The 25,632-nt window shown below is 47.1% G+C and overlaps 1 long non-coding RNA gene across 1 annotated transcript in view; it reads left to right on the forward strand.

The window, feature by feature from the left end:
* The window catches only part of LOC146868127 (uncharacterized), a 124,853-nt gene that overhangs the window by 59,403 nt on the left and 39,818 nt on the right, over window positions 1–25,632 (forward strand). Inside the window, exon 2 of the long non-coding RNA XR_014962418.1 lies at window positions 5,173–5,299. This is a non-coding gene — a long non-coding RNA (uncharacterized LOC146868127). The remainder of the gene's footprint in view (window positions 1–5,172; window positions 5,300–25,632) is intronic.

The raw sequence follows: 25,632 nt of genomic DNA on the forward strand, positions 1-25,632 counted from the left end.
GTCGCACACTGCTGACCTACCTGCGTGTTACCCCAAAGAACTGTGGTCCCTGTAGTTAGCGTCGGCGGATACACCTATGCTCGTGTCGTGAGTGCAAGTGTGAATAGCGTTAGCCATCCCTGGACACGTGTTTCGAGGTAGTTGCCTCTCGTCAGCAGGGAGTAGGAAAGAGTGTAGGGTTGCAATGTGAGCTGCTAAAATCATTATCAGGTCTAGTACCTCTCGTAGCAACGCAGGTGCGTAACCTGAGTCCGTCGACTCCCCGGCTCAGAGAGCCACTAAATAGTTACAACAAAATGGTCGCACACTGCTGACCTACCTGCGTGTTACCCCAAAGAACTGTGGTCCCTGTAGTTAGCGTCGGCGGATACACCTATGCTCGTGTCGTGAGTGCAAGTGTGAATAGCGTTAGCCATCCCTGGACACGTGTTTCGAGGTAGTTGCCTCTCGTCAGCAGGGAGTAGGAAAGAGTGTAGGGTTGCAATGTAAGCTGCTAAAATCATTATCAGGTCTAGTACCTCTCGTAGCAATGCAGGTGCGTAACCTGAGTCCGTCGACTCCCCGGCTCAGAGAGCCACTAAATAGTTACAACAAAATGGTCGCACACTGCTGATCTACCTGCGTGTTACCCCAAAGAACTGTGGTCCCTGTAGTTAGCGTCGGCGGATACACCTATGCTCGTGTCGTGAGTGCAAGTGTGAATAGCGTTAGCCATCCCTGGACACGTGTTTCGAGGTAGTTGCCTCTCGTCAGCAGGGAGTAGGAAAGAGTGTAGTGTTGCAATGTAAGTTGCTAAAATCATTATCAGGTCTAGTACCTCTCGTAGCAACGCAGGTGCGTAACCTGAGTCCGTCGACTCCCCGGCTCAGAGAGCCACTAAATAGTTACAACAAAATGGTCGCACACTGCTGACCTACCTGCGTGTTACCCCAAAGAACTGTGGTCCCTGTAGTTAGCGTCGGCGGATACACCTATGCTCGTGTCGTGAGTGCAAGTGTGAATAGCGTTAGCCATCCCTGGACACGTGTTTCGAGGTAGTTGCCTCTCGTCAGCAGGGAGTAGGAAAGAGTGTAGGGTTGCAATGTAAGCTGCTAAAATCATTATCAGGTCTAGTACCTCTCGTAGCAACGCAGGTGCGTAACCTGAGTCCGTCGACTCCCCGGCTCAGAGAGCCACTAAATAGTTACAACAAAATGGTCGCACACTGCTGACCTACCTGCGTGTTACCCCAAAGAACTGTGGTCCCTGTAGTTAGCGTCGGCGGATACACCTATGCTCGTGTCGTGAGTGCAAGTGTGAATAGCGTTAGCCATCCCTGGACACGTGTTTCGAGGTAGTTGCCTCTCGTCAGCAGGGAGTAGGAAAGAGTGTAGGGTTGCAATGTAAGCTGCTAAAATCATTATCAGGTCTAGTACCTCTCGTAGCAACGCAGGTGCGTAACCTGAGTCCGTCGACTCCCCGGCTCAGAGAGCCACTAAATAGTTACAACAAAATGGTCGCACACTGCTGACCTACCTGCGTGTTACCCTAAAGAACTGTGGTCCCTGTAGTTAGCGTCGGCGGATACACCTATGCTCGTGTCGTGAGTGCAAGTGTGAATAGCGTTAGCCATCCCTGGACATGTGTTTCGAGGTAGTTGCCTCTCGTCAGCAGGGAGTAGGAAAGAGTGTAGGGTTGCAATGTAAGCTGCTAAAATCATTATCAGGTCTAGTACCTCTCGTAGCAACGCAGGTGCGTAACCTGAGTCCGTCGACTCCCCGGCTCAGAGAGCCACTAAATAGTTACAACAAAATGGTCGCACACTGCTGACCTACCTGCGTGTTACCCTAAAGAACTGTGGTCCCTGTAGTTAGCGTCGGCGGATACACCTATGCTCGTGTCGTGAGTGCAAGTGTGAATAGCGTTAGCCATCCCTGGACACGTGTTTCGAGGTAGTTGTCTCTCGTCAGCAGGGAGTAGGAAAGAGTGTAGGGTTGCAATGTGAGCTGCTAAAATCATTATCAGGTCTAGTACCTCTCGTAGCAACGCAGGTGCGTAACCTGAGTCCGTCGACTCCCCGGCTCAGAGAGCCACTAAATAGTTACAACAAAATGGTCGCACACTGCTGACCTACCTGCGTGTTACCCCAAAGAACTGTGGTCCCTGTAGTTAGCGTCGGCGGATACACCTATGCTCGTGTCGTGAGTGCAAGTGTGAATAGCGTTAGCCATCCCTGGACACGTGTTTCGAGGTAGTTGCCTCTCGTCAGCAGGGAGTAGGAAAGAGTGTAGGGTTGCAATGTAAGCTGCTAAAATCATTATCAGGTCTAGTACCTCTCGTAGCAACGCAGGTGCGTAACCTGAGTCCGTCGACTCCCCGGCTCAGAGAGCCACTAAATAGTTACAACAAAATGGTCGCACACTGCTGACCTACCTGCGTGTTACCCTAAAGAACTGTGGTCCCTGTAGTTAGCGTCGGCGGATACACCTATGCTCGTGTCATGAGTGCAAGTGTGAATAGCGTTAGCCATCCCTGGACACGTGTTTCGAGGTAGTTGCCTCTCGTCAGCAGGGAGTAGGAAAGAGTGTAGGGTTGCAATGTAAGCTGCTAAAATCATTATCAGGTCTAGTACCTCTCGTAGCAACGCAGGTGCGTAACCTGAGTCCATCGACTCCCCGGCTCAGAGAGCCACTAAATAGTTACAACAAAATGGTCGCACGCTGCTGACCTACCTGCGTGTTACCCCAAAGAACTGTGGTCCCTGTAGTTAGCGTCGGCGGATACACCTATGCTCGTGTCGTGAGTGCAAGTGTGAATAGCGTTAGCCATCCCTGGACACGTGTTTCGAGGTAGTTGTCTCTCGTCAGCAGGGAGTAGGAAAGAGTGTAGGGTTGCAATGTGAGCTGCTAAAATCATTATCAGGTCTAGTACCTCTCGTAGCAACGCAGGTGCGTAACCTGAGTCCGTTGACTCCCCGGCTCAGAGAGCCACTAAATAGTTACAACAAAATGGTCGCACGCTGCTGACCTACCTGCGTGTTACCCCAAAGAACTGTGGTCCCTGTAGTTAGCGTCGGCGGATACACCTATGCTCGTGTCGTGAGTGCAAGTGTGAATAGCGTTAGCCAGCCCTGGACACGTGTTTCGAGGTAGTTGCCTCTCGTCAGCAGGGAGTAGGAAAGAGTGTAGGGTTGCAATGTAAGCTGCTAAAATCATTATCAGGTCTAGTACCTCTCGTAGCAACGCAGGTGCGTAACCTGAGTCCGTCGACTCCCCGGCTCAGAGAGCCACTAAATAGTTACAACAAAATGGTCGCACACTGCTGACCTACCTGCGTGTTACCCCAAAGAACTGTGGTCCCTGTAGTTAGCGTCGGCGGATACACCTATGCTCGTGTCGTGAGTGCAAGTGTGAATAGCGTTAGCTATCCCTGGACACGTGTTTCGAGGTAGTTGCCTCTCGTCAGCAGGGAGTAGGAAAGAGTGTAGTGTTGCAATGTAAGCTGCTAAAATCATTATCAGGTCTAGTACCTCTCGTAGCAACGCAGGTGCGTAACCTGAGTCCGTCGACTCCCCGGCTCAGAGAGCCACTAAATAGTTACAACAAAATGGTCGCACACTGCTGACCTACCTGCGTGTTACCCCAAAGAACTGTGGTCCCTGTAGTTAGCGTCGGCGGATACACCTATGCTCGTGTCGTGAGTGCAAGTGTGAATAGCGTTAGCCATCCCTGGACACGTGTTTCGAGGTAGTTGCCTCTCGTCAGCAGGGAGTAGGAAAGAGTGTAGGGTTGCAATGTAAGCTGCTAAAATCATTATCAGGTCTAGTACCTCTCGTAGCAACGCAGGTGCGTAACCTGAGTCCGTCGACTCCCCGGCTCAGAGAGCCACTAAATAGTTACAACAAAATGGTCGCACACTGCTGACCTACCTGCGTGTTACGCCAAAGAACTGTGGTCCCTGTAGTTAGCGTCGGCGGATACACCTATGCTCGTGTCGTGAGTGCAAGTGTGAATAGCGTTAGCCATCCCTGGACACGTGTTTCGAGGTAGTTGCCTCTCGTCAGCAGGGAGTAGGAAAGAGTGTAGGGTTGCAATGTAAGCTGCTAAAATCATTATCAGGTCTAGTACCTCTCGTAGCAACGCAGGTGCGTAACCTGAGTCCGTCGACTCCCCGGCTCAGAGAGCCACTAAATAGTTACAACAAAATGGTCGCACACTGCTGACCTACCTGCGTGTTACCCCAAAGAACTGTGGTCCCTGTAGTTAGTGTCGGCGGATACACCTATGCTCGTGTCGTGAGTGCAAGTGTGAATAGCGTTAGCCATCCCTGGACACGTGTTTCGAGGTAGTTGCCTCTCGTCAGCAGGGAGTAGGAAAGAGTGTAGGGTTGCAATGTAAGCTGCTAAAATCATTATCAGGTCTAGTACCTCTCGTAGCAACGCAGGTGCGTAACCTGAGTCCGTCGACACGTGTCCAGGGATGGCTAACGCTATTCACACTTGCACTCACGACACGAGCATAGGTGTATCCGCCGACGCTAACTACAGGGACCACAGTTCTTTGGGGTAACACGCAGGTAGGTCAGCAGTGTGCGACCATTTTGTTGTATCCAATGATGAAGTATGTCACCCTCGGGTGAGTGAGGGTTTTCGTCCATAACTGGGATATGCCCAATTATATGGTTTTAGTGCGCTACCCTATATTACATGTGAGAATTATTAAGTTTGGAAGACATATAGGATATTAGTTTCTTTTAGGTAGCTTAGTTCTTCCCTAGACCCTCTTTTGTGTAAGTTACAAATAGACAACATCCCCATGATGGCAAAGAGCTCAAGGACACCAATGTTGGTGACTAGCTCAGACTACACCCATGCGCTACACACACTAAGTCCGGCCCAGGATGGCAAAAAAACCTTTGCTGCCCGCCTTGTCCATTAAGAGGCCTAGCTCCTTGCTGGACCTGGTGGGGCTGAGTCACAACCCAATGCCATTGAAGTGCCACAGCAATGCCAGCCAAATGCGCATGTCCTGTCTAACCTTACTTGACAACATGGTGTGGTGTTGCTTCCCTCTCAGGCCAGACATCACTTGTACAATGGATCACTAGATCCCATAGAAATGATCATTAAAGTGAAATTGAGCTTACCAACTACCTTCTGCAACTGATGTAACGTGACCTTCTTTGTACCCATAGAATCCTGCAAGGCCTGGGAAAAGGCAGAAAACGTCAGATAATGCAAGAACCACCGGTGGTCCATCCTCCGCATGAATGCCAACTCGAAGAACAATCTGAACTTCTTGTAATAGGAGCAGGAGACCAAGTGAGCCATAGGGATGCATTTATCAAAATAATATGCTCCCTCTAACTGGAAAACTAGCAAGTGAAAATCCTGTGGGTGCACAGAGAGTAGGCAAAAGTCTGACTCTATATTTTACTTTGCTTGGAGAGTACCCGGCCCCAACTCTTGGACCATCACAGTTGCCTGGTCTAAGGAAGTACACTTGACAGAACATAATGTCCCATCAATAGCTTTGTTTACCAACTGATTCCTAGAAGCAGAGAGGTTATGTATTAATTTAAACTCCCTGGGATCTTTCTTGGGCACTACCCCTAAAAGAGAGCAGACAAAGCCTTCCAGGGGTACTGAACCAAACAGGCCGTCCACTCTCTCCATGTGCACCGCCTTTACCTTCTTCACCGCAGCTACCTCCCGGTTGGACCTCAAGGACTGCTGGTTCTTGCAGTTGGACACACCCACACATCCCATGGCTGGTATCCAGAAACCCTCTCTAAAACCTTCTAACAAGCCCTGGGCTGCCACCGGGTTACCGTACACATTTAGCCATGGGACCATTGACATCCAGTTAACCGGGGCGGGAGTCTTGACTAACAGTGGGTCATCAATACCATTTTTGTCCCCCTTCATCCTTGCCTTTCCTGAAACACTTAGACTCAGGATAGGAGGATAAGTCACAGAAGGAGCAGGCTTACTTGAACTTGCACGTACCGAAAGGCCTGGAACACTTGTTAAAATCCCAACATGTTCCCCCCCAGCTCCATGGCTGCTAAAGGAACCTGAGGTAAAGGGTTGACTGGGGGCAGCGTCCGGATGCTGATGCTTTATGTGGAGCAGCCATAGGACAACATCAACCTAATCCTATCCAAAGTGGGGCTAGTTGCCTTAAGTTTCCAGCACTTTCTGTCATACTCCTTCCATCCCACACCACCATATTTGATGTGCGTGCATGCAATCCTGTTCTGGTAATATGCCAACTGCATGCCCAGATTATTAAAATGCTCAGTCAGGATCACCTGATAAAGGAGAACCCTTTTATTCAGTTCGCAAATGTTTCCTCCACCCTCTTCTTGTACGGCCAGTGGCCACAGTCCCCCGAATGAGCACACTCCTTGCACTGCTTTGCTTCTTCCCTATCAGGTTTATTAGCAATAGAATTTTTGTACCTGCATTTGGAGGGTCCTGAGCCTTGGGAGCCATCCCCATCGCTGCAGCACCACCCTGTGCATCTCCTAGAAGGGTCGTGCTAGCCACTGATGGCCCCTGGTTCACTGTCTGAGTAATCCCTGTGACCTGGTTCCCCACTAAGACCACTGGTGCAGTGCCCGGTCCTCCTGCCGAAGCACTAGAGTCCGATTGCACCACTTGCGCCCCTGAACCCTCAAGGTGTGCAACCAATCTCCTGCCCTTTTCAAGATCATTGCCCTCTGTGGCAAGAGAACCCCCCCAATTGGGGGCAGATAAAATCCTGAACTTCAAGCCATGGCAGAATGCTGGCCAGATTGGTCATTAAATCTGGCTGGCTGGGGGCACCAGCCAGAGTCATCCCAAAAGCCAAACAACTATTGCCACTCTGCGCAATCCCTTCCAGCCTCTGGAACGATCACGGCTGACACACTTCCTTGCACCAACTCTGAGCCCAGGGCATAGGGCCTGAGGGCAAGCCCCTCATAGCTACCCCCACTGGCGCCCCCTCACTCTGCCCAGCAGGCCAGGTACCTCCTCCCCAGGACGCGCCTCGAGGGACCTTTCTACTCCATTCCTACTGGACTGCCCCAGTAGCTCTCTTTCGTACAGGGTGAATGATGCGTTAGGGCCACTCCCGCTTGCCTGGGCCTTTCCATTGACACCGCTGATGCCCCCTGCCCCTCCGCAGGAGTGCAGTCCCTTAATGCCTCCAGGGTCTGATCCATTGCATCCATCCTATGCATCATAGCTTCTAGAAGCCCTTCCATGTGCATGCGCTTCACGCCCTTCTGAGCCCTACTCTGCATCCCTTCACCCACAGAAGACCCAACAGTGCCTGAAAAAAACACTGCAAGAACCAACTGCGCCCTCTTCAATGCGTCTGGGTCGGAAAGGCAAAAAACCCTAATACTCCCCAGCTACTAAACCCAGGCTGCTCCTGCAGCAAAAGCAAAGAACACACCTATCACTACACAGTGCCGAACAGGGAAAAACAACCTCTTCAAAAACAACCAGCAGTGCCAAAAGCCAAGGCTGACCCTCCAGCCACAATCACAATGCAAGTCCCAAAACTGCCTACTAAAAACAATTACATCCCACGAATTCCCTTCCCCCTCACCTGGGTCTCCCAGCTGGAGCTGCCACTGTGTGCACATGCACCGTGGGTAGGCGAGCAACAAACTCAAGCCCATGAAGCTCCCAGCGTTCTGACCCGATGAATCAGCTGGGTTTTGTGAAGAGGCAGAGGGCAGCAAGCGTGCTGACACTGTGAAGTGATTTCACAGCTAATCCCGCAATGGGAGAAACAAGAGAGAAGGACAGACGAACAAACACTAAGAAATGTAGCTCTGGTACCCCAGACAGGGGACCAGCAGCGTTTTGTCAGCAGGGCGGGGAGCGGAAAAGAGAACGCTTCACCACTCCACAGCGCCTTTTATGGGCGGTGTCTGGTGCAAACTGGAACTGGCACGACTGAAAGCGCTTAAACCACTTCCAGGTTGCCACATGCCTGAGGCCCAATCCCTGACCCCAATACTGTCTGGTTGCGTTGGCATCACACGCCACCACCCCTAACCACATGGGCTGGTCGGGCGCGATCGCCGTAGGCACAGCTCCCCCGATTTGGGAGTACCTTGGCATTTGGCGACGTGAGAGAGGAATTTCATTTCAAGCTTTGGAAGCCAGGTAGGTAAAAGAACTGCCTTCCTTTGTCTTGAGATGGATCCTCTTGGTTCCCAGGGCTAAGGCCTACTCTAATCTTAAAGGTCAACCAGGCAAAAGATATTTAGGGGCACTTTACTGAAAAGAGCGGAACGCAATGACCAAGGCTTTGAAGATAATGTGGGAGCCAGTGAAGTTCTTTAAGATGTGATTTGACTGATTGTTATCTGGGGAGCCGAAGGATTAACCTTGCTGCACCATTTTGAATGACCTGCAGGCGGTCAACCACGTGGCTGGGCAAATCCATATACAAGTATTCTCATAATCAAGTCTGGAAGTAAAAGACATATGTACATGGTTTTTGAGTTTCTGTCTGGGTGAATTCTAAGGTTTTCTTCAAAGTGCGGATCAAAATGAAAACACATACCGGTACTACTGTACCCTCGCTACTGAGGTACAGGTGGGAACAGGTCCCACCAGTTCTTAGACCACCCAGCATTAGCTTTGCCAAATGGGAGTGCCTCACAAAATTGCCTTTCACGCCACAACCTCCATGAGGCATATTTTAATGGAAAGCTGCCAAACTCTTATCTTTATTCCAAGTGGCAGGATCATGTGTGTGTCCTCAAAAAGTCTGCCGCAACACTCTGCACAGTGGAATTTTCCCAAACAACCTGCAAGTGGCCCGTGAAAAAAGTAACATCTCCCAAAGTATGGCCCGGAAAAACCAAAACCGATGTCCAAGAAGTGACTGCCCAGCCGTACTTGGATCCGTACAACGGGGTCAGTTTACTTGCGAGCCGCTTTGTTTCAGCAAAATGTTGTGCCCCAGCGGCCTCTCCAAGCCCCCTGTCATAGAGAAGTGCTATGAAGAGAGGTGGGGGAGTTCCAGGCACATTAAACAAGTCCTGTCAGGTAGGGAGCATCTGATGCCTTGCCTTCTCTTCGTGACTGGGCCATGACTCTAGTTGTATTATTGGGACAGATCAGGCATGTTTTATGCGAAAGCATTATAATCGACAGTGGGTTTGTTGTCAAATTTGTGTTTATTGGGTCAATATCAATATGGTTCAAGCTTGAGGTGTTCTTGCTAATCACTCTCAGTCTTCTGTATTACATAACCTCTTGTTTGCTTCATTTAGCGGTTGAGTCGATCAAAATTCACGAAGGGAAGGGACCTACAGGCTTAACCAATGCTGCCATTATATCTCAAACCTAAGTCCCGCGTCTATTTGTTGCACTCCTTTAATTCACCACACTCTGCTAAGTACTGGGTTATACTTATATAACATGATCCGGTCGGCGGCGGGAACAAACTCCCCCACACAGGGTAATCAGAGCTTTTTTGCCTAACTCCACTCTCCCAGCAAGGCCCAGAGTTGGCTAAACTCTGCAAACTCCACTGGCAGAGCAGAGTCCACCACCCACCCTTAGTCAGCATAGTAGATCACCTGAATGCTATATACTTCAATAAAGGGAGCCATAGGTGGCATATACACGTTAAACAGCGTGTGGCTCAAAGCAAAGCCCTTAGAATTTCCAAAGCTGAGCGATGTTGAAGAGAAGCTGAATGGCTCAAGGATAACTGATTGCGGTTACCAGAAAGGAAAGATTGAATCTATTGCAAGGCAGACCCACCCATCCCTAATTATGTCATCTGAACAACAGTATTTGATGTGAATTGGTGTTGAATGCTGCAAACAAATCAAAGAAGATTATGGCAGCCATCTGGCCCTGATCTAGGCATGTCTTGATTGATTCAGAAACCTTAAGCAAAGTTGTTTCCATGCTATGCCCAGGGCGAAAGCCACATTGAGACCGAGGCAGCAATTTGTGCTATTTTAAATACTTATTCAGCTGATGGTAAACTAGTTTCTCAGGCAACATAAAAAGATGATGGATGGAATGTTGAACATTGTCAAACATTCTCCCCAGATACAGATCTGGGTGAAATCCGTACTTTTTTTTACTAGTTTCTCAAGCATTTTGGAAGTGGCTGGCAGCAGGGAAATGGGTCTAAAATTAACCCTTTTCGTAAAATCAGCAGAGGGTTTTTTGCACTGAGGAATCACGCCACTTGTTTCTAGGTACTAAACTAGAAATGAGTGATGAGTTAAAGATTTTGTTGAGGATAGGATTAATGAATTTAGTTTGAGAGGCATCAAAGACACCCAAAGAAAGGGGAGTGAAGGAGTCACTTCCCTGCATCTGCAGGCACTACAACTAAGCTGACCGGTCTGCTGCTCCTGACATCCTCCGGACTTCACAAGGTTCAGCAACACAGGTGGTGGATCTGCAACTCCCTTGAGACTTCCACTATCTTCTCACCGAGTTTGAGGCCAGTATCTCTTGTTCAGAACCGCTGGAACAGAACCCCTGTGCACCGCGTTGACTTGCTGTTGCCAAGGCTTGTTGAGTCTCTTCTCCAGAAATCTTCGGGCTCTTAGAAACTCCAGCCTCCAGCATCTCTTGCTACCAAGATCTTTGTCCTCTCCACATCCTCTGCACTGTGGGCCTGCATTATTGGTGAGCTGCTTGAGGTCCTCTTGCAACTCCTGTGCCTTCGGCCTGTGGGTCCTCTTGAGGGTTTTCTTTGGCTCCAGTGTGCTCTCCTGCTTGTTCGGGGCCTGCTCTGACACTCCTGTGTGCTTGGTGAGTCCCTTGGATCTCGCTGCTCCCGACACTGCGTCTTCTTCGTCTTTCCTCGTCTCTCCTACTGCCAAGGCTTGTTGGAGCTCTCACCGGACACCGACCTCCTGATTCTCGACTTCCGACATGGGACAGCTTGTGAATGGCTCCTGGTCTTCCACAGCGTCACCTGGTCCTCACAGCTGCAGCGACAAGGTCACCGTCAACCGTCCTGCATCTTCTATCATCGGTGGTCATTGGTCTTCCGTGCCTCCTGGTTGCTCCCAAATGGCATAGACTCTGTCCCCTCTTCTTGCAGGGACTTCTCTTCAAGAATCCACCCTTGGATTCCAATGGAATCTTTCACCTTCTTCGCCAGCGGCATCTTTACTGAAGTCCTCCATTGTGGTCTACAGCAGTTTCCGACATCACTTTGCACCTATGCACCCGGCTTCCCTGGTGTAGGTATCCTGGTTCTTGGGATAGCCATAGGTGGGGTGGCTCTCCAACCTTCCACCTTCCACAGAGTTTATTCAGGGTCTTTTGGGAAGGGCCTTTCTTCTGCAAAACTGCAACCTTGACTTCCCAGTTGACTTGCATTGAATACACAGCTGTGTTTCCACTCTGCACACGGCCCCCGTGGGGTTCCTGGGTACTTACCATGGGTGGTTCCTTGGGTCCCCATCTCTTCTAAGTCTTCTGGGTAAAGTCTCGACCTTGGTAGCAGTTTGCATTCTACTTTATTAGTATATGGTTTGGTCTCCCCCTGGAGACCACTGTCTATTTGTGCTATTTACCTGTTCTACTATTGAAGTATTGTGTGTATTGTGATTATATCTCCTGGTCAGAGATATACCAATGTGTTAGTGAGTGTTTATAATAAATTCTTATTTTTATAACTACACTGTGTGGCACTATTTGATTAGTACTGGTAAAACAAGCTGCTTTACACTCCTTCTGGACTAAGCCTAAAGGCTGCGCCCTACAGCTACCACTTAGAGAGCTTTCCACGGTCGTCTAAGACCACTAAAATCAACATAACAGTTGTCTGGATTAGTGCAGGGTGCTTCACTTAAATAAGTGTGCACCATATACTAAGTCAGCCTCCTACAATACTCCTGCAGGTTTACACCCTCCAAGGTTTAGGAGCTCTCCCTTGCTTCTGTCTGGTGCACTTCACAAACCTCCCATGCATTCTCCCTCAAGAATTCATTATCACCCTATGAATACTTGCTGCAGCAGAGCCTCTACCAATCTCCTGCAATGCAGCTTCCTTTGAGGCTCTTGAAGGAATTCATTCCAACAGTATCCTCTCACTCTGGACTCCATTCATGTCCTTGCTTGAGAGCCCCTGGAGTGATCACGTGCTCCAGGCCACTAATTAACACACACCATATTATGAGGCCACCTCCAATTCCAAAGCTGTCCAAGTATAAGACCAAACCCAGCCCAACATAGACCAGTGTCAGCATAAAACCAGCCCAAAGGTGCACCTCTCAAATGATTAAAAATAGCCTCAAGGAACAGTTTAATTATAACTTTAATTTATATTTAATATGCATATTGAGGAATGAGGTTCATTGTGCATCTCTGCACTTTTGCAATCATGCCAAAATTCAATTATTAAATACTTATTTTGAAGGTTAGTCACAGGTATGAGCTTCTAACTAGCACTTGTGGTTCAACAAATCCAAACCTGAACTTGGCATTCTGCAAAAACAGATTATAATCCACGTTAATGAAGTCTGAGGGTTGGAATGAAATCTAGCACAACTTGTTTGTCAAGGATTGCATTTTATCTACTTGCATGAAGAAGTTCAAACAAAAAAGCCTCTTTGTTTTCCTCCAAAACAAAGGTGAAGCAACAGTGTGAAAACGTAAAGGACTAGGAGATAGAGAAGCATCCTGTCTGTAAACTGCAAGGAACAACACAGCCTTTCAGTTGAAATGTACTGAAAAGACCAAAAAAGAGACAGTCACTTACTCTGACCAGTCCCAGTCCTCCACTTCAAAGGTCTTCTCCTTGACCAGTTACTCAGGATCTAAGGGTCCGATTCACAGAAGTAATCTGAGACAAAATCCTAAACTTACTACTTTTGGTATTCACAGAAGGCATTTAGTAGTAGTAAAGTTAGGATTTTGTCTTAAGTCTGTTTTAAGTCAAACTTAAGACAAAATCCTAACTTTACTACTACTAAATGCCTTCTGTGAATACCCAAAGTAGTAAGTTTAGGATTTTGTGTCAGATTAGTTCTGTGAATCGGCCCTAAAGGTTTACAGGACCTATGTTGTTGCCTCTATTCCAGACAGGAGGACGGTTGGGGTAGGTTCGCTAGAAGTCACACCAGAGCAAAACTCCCAAGAAGGTGTGAACGCTCGTCCCCTAGTCTATGGAGCAACTTTCTCCTTAGCTTTAGGCAGTATCCAGGAGCGATCTTAATCTGACAGAACAGAGAGCAGGGCCACTTTGACCTTGCACGCCCGGATACACACTGTGGGTAATATCCCTCAGATCACATTCACGCACACTTCACTTTTTAGTTGGTCCTGAGGAAGCGCCACGGATCCGGTTGGACCTCAGGGGCGTGAAACATGTCGACCACACTGACCACATTGTAGTTACCTTTTGGGACATTAAGCCCACCAAGGTAACACCCAACCCCCTTTTTTATTAAACAATATCCTTTGAGCAACCCTTAGACATTTTTTATATATCACGTCACACACACTACTGCACCACCATTATTTGTAGGACCCATACCACACACCCGCATGCACCAGACGGCGTTTTCTCTAAAAAGATCTCCGCCAAAGTGACCCTTCGGGGGACCCGTAGGGCATTGCAGCGCCGGCCCGACGAGGAGCAAAACGCCCGATGATGAAGCATGACACCTCTCAGGGTGTGTGAGGGCAACAAGAGAAAAGCTCTGCATCCCCTCTCGACACTTGGGTCTCGTATAGCCTAGGACCTTCTTTACATACTTTTTTCTGTCTCCTCTCTCCTTTACTCCTTTGGAACAGAGTCTCCTTATTTGATTGACATAGATGACACACGGAGCACAGACACTGGACCGTAACAAGCTCCTGGTCCCCCCTCTCTTTCTATATAGGCCTTCATGCTGCAGCAACGACAAAACTGAAGCTCCCAGTTGAAAAGCAGCTGCTGGGTTTGTTTGGGTTCCTAATGAATGCGAAGTTATTGAAGCCAAAAGAAAAGAGACGCCTTCTCCAAAACTTTCAGCAATACTCTCTCCCAAACATCTTAATACTAAAGCTCCCTTAACTCTGTTGACACTGTCATAATTCCTAGTATTCCATCCAACTCCTTTTCCCTTCATCTTTAGTGCTGTCCACCTCTTATAAGATGGTCAAACTGTGCATTTCATCTGGGTGCGCAGCTCCTTTACATCTATTACTCAGGGCTTTAAGTGAGGTCTGTCCCAAAACTGAAATGGTGTATAATAATTTGTATATGGTAACCTCTAATGGGGCCATGGATTATATGATCCAGAAGCTTTACCATGTTTTTAAAAATGTTGCTGTGATGCTGTTGCACTTCCTGCAGTCCTCCACAACATTAAATAAAAGGTTGGTGGTGCTCCTGCCCCTCATAGGCGCAGCACCAAGGAATACATAGCATTCTTGAAAAATACCCTAGGACATTATGCACTTCTTCAACAGAGGGGTGAACAATAAATAATGATCGGCCCCTGCTGGTCATTTATTGTTCCTTTTTCCATTTCTTTATTTTTCAAAGTAGGTTCCCTGGTGCCCACCCTGGGCACCCTCATCACCTAAATTATTGGGGGCCATGGGTGGACTCCCAAGGCACCCGCGGCTGCTATTGGTTCCCACCAGCACCCAGCTTTTTAATTATTTTTAGTTAAACATGCGTGCCCCTCTGATGCACCCACAATCCTGGCTTTGTTTGGGGCTGCAGGAGAAGCCTGAAGTCCCTTGTGGCTCTTGCTGGCTTACCAGCCAGCACCCACAGTAGTGCTGATGGGAGCCAGTTCACTAAGTTTGCTACGCCCCGCCGGGAGCAGTATGTTTCACTGATCCCACTGGGCAGGAGCAAAGTTCTGTTTTCTGCCTGGGAGAGTGCAGGCAAGGTATACCCGCACCCTCCCAGGAAGAAAATAACTGTGTCCCGGAGGATGGAACTGCTTAGATCAGGACCCAGGGACCGATATAGGCTTGGGGGGGGGGGGGGCTGTGCACCCCCTCCCCTAATAACATCAACAGCCCTATCGGATGGCGTTCCTGGGGCCTACTTAAATAAAATTACAGAGATCCCAAGTACCTGGACCGCCCTTAGGGAGGATTTGTAAAAGGGGAGACCACCATTTTCTTTAGCTGATCTGCGGATCCTCTGTACTTCCACCATGCTGATAAAAAATGGTTGTTTTTGGCCTAAGGAGGAGTCCCTCTGGGATCCCCCATCAGCCTAGGGGGCAGGGTATCCACCCTGCCCCGATATGTTTTTAAAACTTTTTCCTATGACAGGGGAATGAGCCCCTGAGTCATAAGATTGCTCCCCTCACCATACTGTGGTGGCAGTCAATCACATCTTATCTCGAGATCTGGTGGCTCTACTGATCCTTTGCTGGTTTAAATTTCCAAAGATTTGAGCCTTGATTTCTCAAAAACATCTGAATGGTTTTATGCCAAATAACACAATGCACACTTTCTTGACCAAGATCTAGCTTTCTGCCAAATTTGGTGTAATTCTATTCATCCATTTTGGCTGCAGGTGTGTTTAATTTTTCCATGGGAAAATGTATGGGGAAAATGCATTTTGGGACCCCCCATCCCCCTGTTGTCTCGAACCCGCCACTGGGTAGTTGTAGTTGGAACCATGTTTCCATAGGAAAAGCATTTTTTAGTTTTCTAATAACGTTCGCACCTTTGACATATCATCATGAAACTTTCCAAACAAAAAGTTCATCCACCGCAGCTCTTTACTAGATAGTTTCAGGTTGATCCGCCAAGTGGGGGCCAAGAAAAAAAGGGGGATCTCAAAAAGAATTTTACCTATGCAATTTTTCATAGGTAAATTGAACTGTGAAACCCCAAAAATGGCTGAATGGATTTACACCAAATTTGGCTGAAAGCTAGATCCTAGTCCAGAAAGCGTGCTTTTTGCAATTTGGTCTAAATCCGTTCCGTAGTTTTTGAGAAATTAAGGTTTAAAATATATGTATGCATCACACCGTGGAGGATTCTCGCTTTCAACAGATCAAAAGATAAAATCCGATTGGCCGCCACCACATCAACAAAGATGTGGTGGCATGCATTTTAGGACTCGGGGACTCAGTCCACTGTTCTGTGAAATGATTAAAAAATATATAAAGGCTGCAGGGCAGGCATACCCTTTCCCCTTAGGCCTGGTGGGTGTCCCAGAGGAACCCGCCCTGGGACCAAAAACATATCTTGTTTTGATCCACGGGTCCAGGTTCTCTTTCTTTTAAAAAAAAAAAGTGTAGCTTACTCCCTTTTTATAAATAAGCTCCCAGGGGTGGGCCAGGGACTGGGGCGTTGGTGTAATTATTTCTTTTTCGGAAAAGGGGCCTGCGGTCCCCCTCATCAAGCCTCACAGAGGTCCCAGGGACCCAATCCCAGGCCTGTAATTCATATTAGGAGAGGTAGGCGTGCAACACTCCCCCTGAACACCGTAGAGGCCCCAGTGATCCCATCTGCCAGGGCTGACATTCATATTTAGAGGAGGGGGTGTGCAGTGTTCCCGCCGAGCCTCTTAGATGCCCCAGGGACCCTATCCTCTTGGGCTAAAATTCATATGTAGGGGGGGAGCATGCAGCCCACCTTCTCTAGCCTCATTGAGGCCTCTGGGACCCCATCTGTTGTGGTCAACTTTGACATTTTTGGGTGGGGAGTGGAGCCCCTCTCCCTGAGCCGTTCACCAGCCCCGGGGACCAAATCCCCTGGGGACTAATGAAAGAAGTGTCCTAGGGATCCCATGTCCCATGAAATTGCTGTTTCCTGCCTGGTAGAGTGTGGGTATTCCCTGTTCATACTCTCCTGGACAGGGAACATAACTTTGCTCCCGCCTGGCGGGGGTATTAAATAAAGCTGCTGCCATCTGAGCCGGACCAACTAATGAAGCTGGCTCCTGCTGGCTCCTAGAATGGGTGCTGGCTGGGGAGAGGGCAGTGGCCATATGGACAATAGGGCTGCCCCGTGGTTCCCAACATTTATTCATGTTGTGGGTGCCCTGAGTGGACACTGAGACACCTATAGAAACAACGAATGCCTATTATTCACTGCTCGGTAATGCCCTATAGGGCTTTTTAATATTACAGTTTGGATCCTGGTGATTACCCTAGCAGGGGCACCACCAAACATTTTTGTAATGTTTGAGGGCTGCAGCAGGGAGCACAGTGGCTCAGCCTCCCCAAAAGCATTAAACAAAATGACATCAAGTATCCTGGGTCATTGAATTCAGAATCCCAGGAGATCTTCTCATCTTTTTTTAAAGCTCTCTAAACTGGAGCTGTATGCTTTTCATCTGGAGTGCAGGGACCCCTTGTGGTTAGTCCTATGACCGCACTTTCTAGCCTGAAAAATGAAAGCATGTTTAAAGTTTTTTTTGTATATGCTTTATTGAAACTATTTTGTAACAATCACTATTTGTAAATATTGCAATGTGTGAATTTATAAATTATACATTTGATTATAGCTATTGGTGACTTTTTGATAAAGCCAATGTCAGCTTTGTATGAAACGAACTGCAGACCTCTTGATAAAGCCAATAGGCCTGCCTCTTTATATAGTTTTGTCTTCTGACCCTTTGACTATGCCAGCTCCCAACCCCGCTCCTTTGGCCCTGTGCAGTGTGGGAGAAGTTGGCGTTTAACTCCAAGCCACGCACAGTAATAGACATCTTACTTTATGTTAAAAAAAATAAAAATTCACTGAAAAAATCAAAGGTTAAGGGAACGTTATAGTTAGGTGAAAACATCAGTTCAAGCATACTGTTTAAATTGATAAAACCACTGAAATTCACCAGTTATAGTTATCTAAGTAACTATAACTCACACCCTCACCATGCACTCAGGGCATTTCCCCTTTGGGCAGCCAGGGTGGGAGCCGGTTTTGGACCCCTGGGGGACTGTTTTCATTACCAGGAGCCAGTTTTCCAGCTTTGCTGCAATATCGGTCCCCTGTAACAAAAGCAGCTACAGTGTTTTCCACGCACCGGTCTGACTCAATTGCCAGGGTCGGTTTGTGTTCCCGGTCTGGCCCTGCATTGCTAATTACCTCACATATTACATCTCGAGTGACATGTTCTGTGACATTATTGATAACATCATTGTGACATTATTTTGACGTTAGCATTGCTATAGATAGGTATGTTCATGTTGAGGGCCTTTTCGGGCCCTGTGACAACTAATTAAAGCATACCTGTGTTGTAGCACGTGCATGTACTTGTTAATTGCTGAGTGCCGGGTTGTACCAGAAGCTGTAGCAATAGCAACCACCTGCCTAGACTATAATGATAATAGTGTATACATTGAATAACCAAACATACCATTATTGATGCCCCTCCCTTAAACCGTGATGTGCTCAAGGTAAGAAAACCCAACATGCAGAACCAACCTTCCTGGCAGAACGGCCCAGGACTCCTACCCTGTGGAGTGTTGCTGCTCCATCCCTCACCATCTCACTCATCTCTGGGTTGGTGTCAGTGAGAGTCTGGGAAGGCTGGGGCTGGTATAAATAGCTGTAAAACTGGAGTTTGACATTAGGTCTTGGGTCTTTAAAGGACACCAAAGGACCAGACAGAAGTGAGGATGAAGGATGAGTGCTGGGTACTAAGCGCCAGTGCCGGAATGAAGGGGAAAAGCCACCTACAAGCTAAGACTTTGAGATGGATAAAGGGATGCAGCATCTGGCTTCAGGGAGAACAGGCTAAGCAGAATAAACAGAATAGGAAGCATTGGGCAAAGATGAAGACATGGGCATAAATGTGACTCTGTAAGTAGGAAATCTGCAAAGTAGTGGCAAGGCGGGACTGGCAGCCCTGGATTAACCAGGATACAAGAGAGAAAAGAGTGGTGGTGCAAACAAACTCCCTGGCAGAGTGAGGTGGGTGCAGTGGTTTAGTTTGCACGGAAAAGGGCAAGAACCCAAACCAAATTAGGTTCCAAAATCTATCCGACTACCCATAAAAGGCTCCAGCATACCACATACCACACACTCATGTAATCCAACCTGCTAATCGGTGGATGTATCAGCGATTGACCCAAGCAATGAGGACCACCTTTTGCAAATTCCATATACTTGGAGCCACCAGCATTCAGCACCAGCTACAGCCCACAAAGGCCACCCAGGGGTTAGCACGAAAGATGGCCACACCCAGACCAACCCCACAAGTAAACCATTCTAGGTCCTCTTGAAAACCTCCACATTGATTGACTCAGAATTAGTAAGAGAGAAGTGGAGAGGGACAAAAAGTATTTGAAACCCAGCGTAAAATGGGTAACACCCAAAACACTTGCACCATGAAAGACCTGAAGCCCAATCCACAGCACGATCAAGATTTCTCTCGATACTGTACACTCCATTCCCAAAAATAACAAATCTCTGGAGTAAAACCCCGGCCTGAAGTCGTTATCTCTCTCTCTAAATGCATCCCAGTTCCAAACTCTGCAGACAAGCCGCCTCTGCAACTTCCCTTATACCTCGATCATATACCCCAAAAATCTTGCAAGTCTCATCTATAGCCCCATCTCTTGCTGGATGGCACAAAAATAGTCTGACAGACAGACAAAATTACTTTATTCGGTTAATTAAAACCATTAAAGCATACTACAAAAAATTTGTTTTAAAAACAATAGGACATAAGCAGCAAACATAATCTTTCAAACATACTAAACCGTCTGATACACAGACTAAACTGATCAAAATTGTAAAAATAACTAGAACATGGTAGTTAGTAAAGACCACATATAATTCATTACTATTTAACAGAGAAAAGGAGGATTTACTCATGCCAATTCATAGGATTCCTCTTTTTTTCCTTTCTCTGACCGCCGCAAACAAAAAACTAGCAATATTAGAGATTTCTCAGGCGTTGTTCAGCATCTGTAAGTATATTAAAGCAGGTCTAGCCTGCAGAAAGCCTTTGTCCTTTAAAACTGGTAGGACAAAACATTTGCGTAAGTGCAAATAATGCTTGCAAAACATGATAAAGTGCAAAGTATCTTGGGTGGAGAAATTATCGCAGGGGCCCAGATTATCCACCTTTCTCCACCCCTGAGGTTCTGCCAATAAAAAATGCAAATAGTTAAATCTGAATCTAATTAAAGGGAACGATGATGGGGCCTAGTTACTACCTCTATGTAGGGTTCTATAGTGCCAGTTGTTTTCAATAGTTGATGGGCTTGTACAGTTGATTACATCAACTCCCTAGCCTCTCTTTCAATATTTGTCCTATATAAGTAAGATTTCTTGGCCCACAACAAATCTTCCTTCACTAATTTATCTGGCAAGTTAAACAGCTCGGGCGTCCTAATTGCATTGCTGTGCCTTTTACATAACTCACCAAGGGGATACTACCTACTCTGTCTAGGGCTAGGCAATTGTGCATGATTTTACAGTTCATTTCTAATTCGGGGTTGATACAAATTATAATCCATTTGAGTAAGGGGACCATTTCAATCAAATCTGACACAAAAGCAGTGCCGGTTTCCTGGTGAATAATATAGGAGGGTGTAGATTGTGGAACTGATAACAGGTTTCTCAAGAACTTGTTTCCCACTATTTGAAGATCCTTAACTTCCTTATGCCCCCAGATTTCAGAGCCATAGTTTGAGATAGCAATACATTTTGCTCTGTATATATTTAGCATTGCTTGCACTGGCTTCACCCCTAACCTACGTTCAAAATCAAGAACCGCTACCGTTGATCTAGCCATAGCATTTCTTTTGTGGTACCCATGTGCACCTATCATCAAATAGAACCCCTGAATACTAAAATGTAGTTACCCTAGATAATTTGTTTCCTTCACAGAAATGCGTTTTGATTTTTCTAGGTTTAGAACCCATAAGCATCGTATGAGATTTAGCAAAATTCACACTTAAATCTAATGATCTCATGAAGTCTGCAAAAGAGTTTGAGACATTGGAGGCCAACAGCAGTACGGGCTAGCAAGGCAGCATCGTCTACATAGAGGAGTGCTGGTATCAGGCAATCCCCCACATGTGGGATATCCTGCTAGCTCCACCCAATATAACATCTAGATTATTAATATACAGGGTGAACAGTAGGAGGGCTAAAATGCATCCCTGCCTCACTCCACTAACAATGCATATGCCCTGCGTGAGATTGCCCCTTTGATCAATTTTTACTGTGGCCGTAAGTTCCCTGTGCAGTTCAGATAAAAAATTTACAGTGTTCTTATCCATACCCAGTTTAACCCCTTCCCTGCTCATGACGGAACCGTTCCGTCATGAGCCACGGTTGTCGTGTGCTCATGACGGAACGGTTCCGTCATGACAATCCTGCCGGCGGCCGCTCCGCCTGCGCGGCGCTGTTTCCCCGCCTGTGCGGGGCGACAACGCAAATGGGCGGAGTCATGACGGAACCGTTCCGTCATGAGCACAGCTCAACTGTGGCTCATGACGGAGCGGCTCCGTCATGAGCACAGGCCCGCCGCGCTGCCCCCCTGCCCCCCCCAGCGCTGCAGCGGAATGTCCGCAGCAGCGAAGGGGTTAAGTAATAAAGCCCATAATTTGGATCTGTTCACTCTGTCAAAGGCCGAGGACAGATCCATAAAAGCCAGGTGTACTGTCCCTTTCTTGGCAATGGTATATTTCCCTGCTAACAGATAGAGGTTCAGGCACTGGTCCATAGTACCCCTGCCTTTCCTGAATCCATACTGCAGGTTAGATAGAACATTACGCTCCTCTAGCCAGTCTGTCAGCTTACTAAGGACCACTCTCCATAACACTTTCACTGCTGAATCGATCAGCGATATCGGCCTATAGCATCGTGGGTCTCCTCTCTGCCGTTTTTTGAAAACTGGAACAATGATTGAATGGGACCAGGATCTCGGCAGCCCAAACCGACAGGCCATATTAAAAACATGAGCTAATAAATTTGACCAGAGGGTCACATTCAGCTTAAAAAGATCAGCCGGTACACTCTTCGGTACAGGTGCTTTATTGGTTGTCATTTGAGCAATAGCCATCGCTACTTCCTTTTCAGTGAAAACCATACTATAAGCCTCAACTGTGGGTGGTGTGTCTGGAAATCCCTGGTTATCCTAGTAATTATATATATTGTTAAAATGGTTAAACCACTGTTCCTCCGATATATTGCATTCAACTGTGCTACCGCTATTGTCATTAAAGAATGGTTTATTGACAATATCCCAAAACTTCGCACTATTCTTAATGACGTCTAAGGACAGTAGATCGTTCCATGCCTCCTGTTTGATTTCTGTTTTTCGCATGCATATAGCCTGCTTATACATTTTCCTAAGTGTAACTATTGAGGTTCTATCTTGTGGTTTTTGCTATAGCGCTGCTAGTAGCTTCTGGTGGGCAACTCTACAATTGTGATCATACCACCTCTCTCCACTATTCAGAGATTCCTTGTTTGGATATGTGTGGGCTATGGCCACCTGTTTACAGATCCTGTCATATGCTATAAGTATTTCTGCATTCCTTTTCGTAGCATCTAGGCAGAGTTCAATCTCACTCCCAACAGTTTCTAATAAATCATTTAAAAAGAGGTCAGGGATGACCTTACACCATTTAAGTCTGCGACCTTGATCTTTTGGTTTTAGATTGGGGATGGGCGCGATATTTCCTGATTTGTGGATGACCCTAAAACCCCCTGCTAATGTAAGATCTACAAGATTATGGTCACTAAAATGTGACCGTTGGGCAGAATAGGCTAATACTAGGGGTATCAGGGCTGATTAGTACTGCTACCAAAGGGGTGGCCTCAGGAGGTAAATGAAGCCTGCATCTATTACCTAACCGATGTGTAGGTGATTTACTGGGCTCCATCAGGTGTGGGGATTCTGACAGCGGGTAAGACCCCATATAATCTGGGAGGGTAACCACTTGTCTGGGTTCTAATTTTTCGCTGGAGCTGACCTTGTCCGGCTGTAATGGCCCAGGGTGTAAAGTATTCGATCGCGCATCCCTCCTAGATGCCGCCTTATCAATGTGTTTTTGCGATTTGGGCAATATTAGGCACGTTATATTTAACATTGTTGTCTTTTGCCCTAGGAATAGAGTCCAAAAGATCAACCAAGTGGGACTCTATCTGTATCAGCTTCTCCATCATGCTTTCTAACACATTTTTCACACATGTAATTAAGTCCTCCCTGAATGTCCCAAATAGTTACCCAAGAAATGTCTCCAAACGTGGTTGGAAAAGGTCTTCTGCTACTGCAACCCTCCTGGGCCAATGTTCCTTTGCTCCTCTCCTGAGTTGGGGAATCAGTATCAGCTGTACCCGGCTTTGTACCTGGTTTCGCACCTGTTTTCCTTATTTTTTTTATTTGGGGACATGTTCGAAGGAAGAGATGTATGCCTTATAGAGTAGCTCCCTAGTCCGGTAAAATCTTGTGGGGAGGTTAATGAGCTTCGCTTGGCCTGTATGGGAGCACTCTCCTCCTCAACTGTACTAGTATCAGTAATCGCGCCAGAGAATTCATGTGCTGCTGTGGGGAGGGTATTTTTGGATACTGCTTCTGCTTCCAGGTCTAACTGTTCTTCAACATTTTGAATCTCATCTGTTAATGCCCCTACTGCTGTTGTTAGGTAAGATATAATGGAAGCGCAGTTGCGTGGTACTTTTGATTTAGCTTTGTCCATGTCCTCGCTACAGGAAGTTTGCGCTTACCCATGCTGACTTCTAGATGAAAGCCTACCTTCTATCGGACGCTGATGGGCGCAGATGGACCCACCCTTGGCCCGGGCTTCGCCGGGGGAGCCCTGAGCCTCCTGGCGCGTTGGTGCACTCGCGCTGCTCCTTCCGCGAGGACAGTTGGGGGATGGAGTCCCCGTTACAGGCAGCAAGGGCAGTGTTGCAATGAAGAGCTCCCGCACCATCTGTCCACACAGATGGTAACATCGGATCCAGAGGCACTCTCAAACTCCCTGCAGGATCTGCAATCCTCCTTGTAAAGGCGCCTTCTCACCCTCAGCCAATCCGATGCTGCCAGCAGTTGAAAAGCCTCACTTACAACAGTGCCCCAGATAGTGCTGGGAGTTGCTTGAATGCTCTGCCGCATATTCTGGGAGATGTAGTCACATTCTAAAGATGTATGTTAGCGCATAGGGTTTGTCATTGATCTTCAGTGTTGTTGATCCAAAGTTAAGCAGCAAAGCAGTAGGTTCCTATAAGATTAAACAGCTTAGCCATTGTTAGTCTAGGGGAGGAAGCCGGAGGTCTTCAAAGTGTTCTTAAACCTTTAGGTTCAGCACAGAATGGCTGTCTTTGGACCATTGATATTTCTAATGTAATTCCACATGGCTTTGCATGTGTACATCAACCATGCCCTGCAGCACCACTGCTACCCCAACAGCTCTAGCAGTGCAGACCCTCTTTTCATCGCTGGGAGCTCCACACCGCTGTCACTGCACCGAGATCCTGAACTCAAGCACACACTAGTACTCTTGTGCTCACTACCTCTGTATGCCAGTCTAGCCTGAGAGAACAACTTAATTCTAAATGCTGCAGTTTAGAGCTGTGACAGTGCATGTCACATTGTCTACATCAGCCATGCTGTTCCCCCACATCACCTTCTACACCTGTGGTTACACGCAGCCAGTGCATTAACCCCATGCACAGTTATTGGCACACATTGCTGGAGGAAATATGAGGAAACAGAGTACTTTATCATACAACAATGCCAAATTAAAGGGCGTGCAGACTTTTTGGGCACCCAAAAGACTGAAATGTTTTACAATGCCACTGACTCCTTCCAAAACGAAATAAAAAATATATCAATAGCATGAATTTTCTATAAAAAAAAAGCAGTGGCAAGTTCATAACTGGTCCAACATTGTAAACATGCAAATTATATAGTTCAATTATATAGTCAACTAATTTTGCCTCAAGGTTTACACTTGTCAATGTATATCCCGGCAAGCGCATTTCCTGAATAGACAAAAATACTTCAGGTGAAAATGGCTTCACTCTGAAAAAGTGAGGGGCGATGCTTCAGAAATGTACCACCTGATTGAATACACAAGTAGCAGGATCCAATTTTATGGTGGACAGATGGTATAATTTTCCTCTATTATCTGCCCTGTCTTACTGTGCACAGCCATGGCAGACAGCTAAGGGCCGTTTCTAGGTGTTTTGCCGCCCTAAGCGAGAATTGAAAAATGCCGCCCCTTCCCCCTCTCCCCTAATTTGCTCAATTTTTACGCAGTATGATTTAAAATTTAAAAATATTCCCCCTTTTTGCCGCCATAGGTGGCCGCCTAGTCTTGCCTAATGGTAGAAACAGCCCTGAGTTAATGTACAATAAAGAACAACCGCAACTGCACCTTCACCCCTTAGTCAGCCGAAGCTGAATGCTTTTTTACATTCTCTGTGTGCTTTTAATAACGCTCAAATAAGGGCATTTACCTGCTTGTCAGTCATGCTATATGACATACAGGGGCGGACTACCCTATTGGACAATCTGGCAATGTCGGAAGGGCTGGCCTGACAGGTCAGTGTGTGGAATGTTTTTAGGTCGTAGGCCTACCAGACAGGGCAGCTGTTTGGTTTGCTAAAGACATCTTGGGGACTTTCAGAAAGTTGACCTAGGAATGCATTCTGGTCGTTGATTGCCATTGACTTTGTGGTTTGTAACTCAAAATTTCTGACTTTCTATTTGCTAACTTTAT

This window comes from Triturus cristatus, chromosome 1_2 (assembly GCF_964204655.1).
Source record: "Triturus cristatus chromosome 1_2, aTriCri1.1, whole genome shotgun sequence".
Taxonomy (NCBI): domain Eukaryota; kingdom Metazoa; phylum Chordata; class Amphibia; order Caudata; family Salamandridae; genus Triturus; species Triturus cristatus.